The sequence below is a fragment of the Condylura cristata genome, unplaced genomic scaffold (genome assembly GCF_000260355.1).
Source record: "Condylura cristata isolate star-nosed mole 26May11 unplaced genomic scaffold, ConCri1.0 scaffold00031, whole genome shotgun sequence".
NCBI classification, from domain to species: Eukaryota; Metazoa; Chordata; class Mammalia; order Eulipotyphla; family Talpidae; genus Condylura; species Condylura cristata.
The window spans coordinates 8,548,966-8,554,154 of record NW_004567132.1 but is presented as its reverse complement, the minus strand read 5'-3'; positions in this window follow the sequence as shown (position 1 = coordinate 8,554,154).

Here is a 5,189-nt window from a genome sequence, read left to right as displayed (position 1 = left end):
CTTTGTGTAACTGCTACTGAAACTTAGAATCAGTAACTTGCAAATTACGGCAATGCTTCACACTATACTTTCAGCCATTATTTTGCCAGTTGAGAGTATTTGCTACTATCAGAGGACATAAGCAAAGCAATTAACTTAGTCACCCCAGGGCTTTAGGGATATCTAAGTGCAGACCTGAAGGTTGAGTAGGAATTTGGTAGGAGGGAGGATATACTTTAAAAAGAAAATGTTTCTAACAGCAGGAGCAAAAAGTCTATAAGAAAAAGCAGAGTTCATTCAGGAAACTTCAAGCAGCTTAGTGAAGGTGGAGCTTACAGTGTCAAAGGTGAATTGCCAGAGACACGTAGTAAGCAGAATAGAGAGAAGTTTTGTTTTGGTTTTATCTATTGTGAAATAAACTACCACAAAGTTTAGCAGTTTAAAACAACGACCATTTTGTTAGCTCTCATTATTCTGTGGATTGATTGAGCTCAGGCAGCCGTATAGCTCCATGTGATGTCACGTAAGGCTGAAAGTTTCTGGGAGTTTTCCAGGTATACAGTCTGTAAGATGTTCTCTCATAAGCCTGGAATCTCGGTTGGGTACATGCAGAAGTTTGGACTCACCTGGGATGCCTGGGACATTCTCTCATTCAATAATTTCAGGTATTCTTTCTTTATTAGTCCTCTAGCAGGGTAGGTATACTAATTATAAAGCACTCTGGTGCAAAAGTTTAAGCTATGTGACACTTTTAAAAATGAGCCTAGAGGCCCTCCCTGGTGGCAGCAGGTTAAAGCACTGCACTAAGAAGCTTAAGCCAATTCCGCATGAGTTCGATACCCGCCTGCCCCGGAGGAGAGCCACATGGCGCGGCAGACCTCTCCTGACCCGTCCGCTGCTCCCCTCAGCAGTGTACTTCATCCATCTGCCTGTTCTGCTCCCCACTCTGTCTCTGGTGAATCCTCTCACCCTCCACATCTCTGGCCTGTACCCCAGTTCTGTATGAATAAATAAATCTTAAAAAAAAATGAGCCTAGAACTGGCATATGGTCACTTCTGTCACACTCCACTACTGAAAGTGAGTACAGAGTCAGCTGAGAGGGCATTAAACAAGAGCATGAATCCTGAGAGATGTGGTTCATTGGGGACCATCTTTGGAAGCTAGATATCACACTGTAGCAAGACTGGAGAAAAAGTAATCAGTTAGGAAGCCACTGGATTAGAAAATAATGACATTTCATATTTATATTTGGGATGTAGACAAGTTAATTAGGAATTACTGAGTGATGAAAAGTTACTAAACTTGTAAGTAACTGATGACAGTTGAGGAATGACCAAAAATGGGGAAAATATGACTCTCATTTCATTCTTGTGCTCAAGGATTGATTTAATTGTTACTCACTGAGATAAAGAACAAATTTGGTATTAGCAATACTATGATATATCCAGCAAACAACTAGAAATCAGGTCTAGAGGTCAGGACTAAAGGTACAGATTTAGAGTAACTGAAAATATGGCAGTGGATGGCATATCAAGTGAGAAAATATCCCAGGGTAAGAGTCTTGAAGAACATCAATACTTAACACAGCAAAGTCACAAAGGAGAATAAAAAGGAAGGAAGACTAGAGGGGGAAAAATCACAAAAACCAATGGAAAAAAAGATTTCATGTAAGAGAAAACAATTACTAGTGTCAAATACCATAGAGAGACTAACTGTGGTTAAGTCTGCAAACCAAACCCTTAGATCACAAACACAGAACTTTGTCAAAAGCAGTCTCAGGGATGGAAACTTTATTATAGTGCATTAAAAAGTGAAATGAGGACACGGGTGGCTTGGTGATGGGAAACCCACAGGGATTACAATTGAGATTTAAAAAAAAGTACAAAATGATGTAAAAATAAACTGTTATAAAATTTTTAAAAAAAAGTGAAATGAGGGCCTTCCCTGGTGGTGCAACCAGTAAGGACTCAGCACTGCAAGCTACCTGCAGCTGCTTCAGTGTGAGTTTGATTCCTGGCCCCAGAGGTGACCCACATGGCGTAGCAGACCTCTCCTATCTCGCCTGCTGCTCCCTCAGCAGTGTACTTCATCTATCTACCTGTTCTGTTCCCCACTGTCTCTGGTGTATCCTCTCACCGCCCCTGCACCTCTCTGGCCTGTATCCCAGTCCTATATGCATAAATAAAGTTTTTAAAAATCAATAAAAAGTGAAGAGATGTGAGAATGTGGAAACAACCAATAGGTAATTTTCTTTCAAGATGCTCAACTGTTAACCATAGGCAGATCTAGCAGTAGGTATTAAAAAAAAAAAAAAAGAGGTCAGGAGAGGATTTTTTTTAACATGACAGAAGTTAGAGCACATTTAAGCACTGTTGGAATAAAGTCATCAGGAAAGGAGAAAGAAAATGAAAATGCCAAAGACAGGTCTCTGAGGAAGCAGAAAGGAATAAAATGAAGAAGATAGAAACAGAGATTATCGCCAGATACAAGAGAATCAATGTGCCTAGCACCTGACAGGAGTGAGAAAGTGACTACCAATACAGGTTAGACTGTAGATATGACGTACATGGTACACTGTAGCAAGACTGGAGACAAGTACAAGTACGTGTAACTGAAAGTTTAAATGTCAAGGGCATTCTCTGACACTTTCAACAGTATTTTGATCTCAGTTAAACAGGAAGTAAAGTCATGTGCTAGAACAAGGACCGAAGTGTAAGAGGAGAGAGAGAAGCATGAGGTGCCCACTATAAAGACAATGTGAAAGACATGACTAGGAAAACAGAAATATTGCTAGAAAGCTTGATAACCTAAGACCAGGTTGGTAATCAAGACTATCATATTCTCACTAGACATGACTGTGTGGTTTTCTCTTAAAGAATTCAGTAAGCAAGGGCCGCCCTGGTGGTGCAAGGAGTCAAGCCTCAGCACTATGCTGCTATCTGCAGCCACTGAAGCAAGAGCTCAATCCCCAGCCAGGGAACTGACCCACATGGTGCAGCAGACCTCTCCTGTCTCATCTGCTGCTCCCCTCAGCAGTGTAGTTCAGTGGATCCATCTGTTCTGCTCTCCACTCTGTCGCTGGTAAATCCTCTAATCCCCACATAAATGAAGAAATCTTAACGCACACACAGAGTAATCAAGAAAGTAAGTTTTATGGAGTTGTGCTAAACAGGCCTGGCAGGGCCTCCCATTGGCGGAAGGAGCTAAGTCTCAGCACTATGAAGCTTATCTGCAGCCACTGAGCAGTTCGATCCCCAGCAAGGGAGAGCTGACCCACATGGCACACAGACCTCTCTTGTCCTGACTACTGCGCCCCCTCAGCAGTGTGTTTCAATCAACCCATTTGTTCTGCTCCCCACTCTGTCTCTAGTGAATCCGCTCACCCCCACCACCTCTGACCTACACCCCAGCCTTCTATGCATAAATAAATCTTTTTTAAAAAACAGGCATGGTGATGTATAACAAGGAAAGTAAAAATTTTAGCAAAATGTCTACTTATAACTTTATATTATTCCTTTTTATTCAATAAACAGACTCATAAAGTGGCTGATTTTGTGGTTTGACAGATCGAGGTGCTACATTGTATACGGAAGGTCCTCATTTACAAAACAGCAATTCCTTACTTAACATCATCCATGGGTTCTTGGGAGATGAAAGTTCACGGTCAACAGCATACAATAAAACCAATTTTACTATAGGCTAATTGACATAAGTGTTAAGTTCTTGCACCTAGCTTTTTATCGCAAAACTATCACCAATATTAAACAATAATTTGCATTTATTCATTTTCCCAACCTGGGATAAGTCTTAGGGGGCTGGAGCCTATCCTAGCAGCTTACTGTCCACAGCAGTACCTACCTGGGCTAAATGCTATCACAGGAGCGCGTGTATATGCACACACACAGCAATATTCACGCAGACTGGGATAACTGAGACATTCCAGATAAACTAAAATGCACATCTTTGGTGTGTGGGGAAAATCCAGGAATACATGAGAAAGAAAATACCCCTGAATCATTTTTTTTCTTATCAATGTTATAACAAAATGATATTGAGCAAAACTATGTTAGCAGACTACCTACTATACCTTCTGTGTAGGTAGCCCCTGTAAGACACAATCAGGGAATAATATGAATGACCCCTGAAGATAATAACCTCTAGTGCTATATCAAAGAAAAACACTATGTACCTAAAATTTAGATAGTGTTTGTTTTAATTAATGGGATATTCACCCATGAGAAAAGAAGCAGGTGGATTCCAAATGATTAGGACTTGCCTTTATTAGCTCTGATGACAGAGGAAAGGGGTGAGAAGTCTAGAAACTTCACAGCTTTAGGAAGCTAAATGGGGCCCTCTCTGGTGGTGCTGCAGGTTAAAGCAGAGCACTGTGAACCTAGCCACAGCCACTGCAGCAGGAGTTCAGTCCCCATTCAGGGAGCTGACCCACATGGCACAGCAGACCTCTCCTGTCTCGCCCACTGCTCCCCACTCTGTCAATCTGTCTGTATTGCTCCCTACTCTATCTCTGGTGACTCCTCAATCACCCCTGCACCTCTGGCCTTGTACCTCTGTTCTGTATGCAAAAAATAAGTAATCTTAAAAAAATTAAAAAAGCTAGAAATGGCCTTTTGATTATAGTCAACCAATAATAGAGACCCAGATCTTCCAACTACAAGGAACTGAATTCTGCCAACACCACAAATAAGCACAGAAACATCTTCCTCCAGATGCTACAGAAAGGAACAGAGCCTGCTGACACCTGACTTTTAGCCTAAGATGACCTACATCAAACTTCCAACCTGTAAAATTCTAAGATGATAAATTTGCCCTTTTTAAGCAAAAAATTTCACAAATGTAATTTAGACTTGTCTAGTCTCTTGATTAGAAAAAAAAGTAATTTGAATATTTAAAATGCATATATTTGATTCAAAAGAATATATTCAAAATATTTCAACAAATATAAAAATTACATTTTTATACTGCTTTTCCAACGTGAGTTTTCTATTTACTTTGTACCTCTGTTTGAGTATTTAATTTTTTAAAATAAGGAAACCCCAATTTTTTTTTTCTATTAAAAATTTAGGATTTTGGGCCCTCCCTGGTGGCGCAGTGGGTTAAAGCACAGCACTGACAATCTAAAGCCATTTCCGCATGAGTTCGATTCCCGCCTGCCCCGGAGGTGACCACATGGCGTGGCAGACCTCTCCTG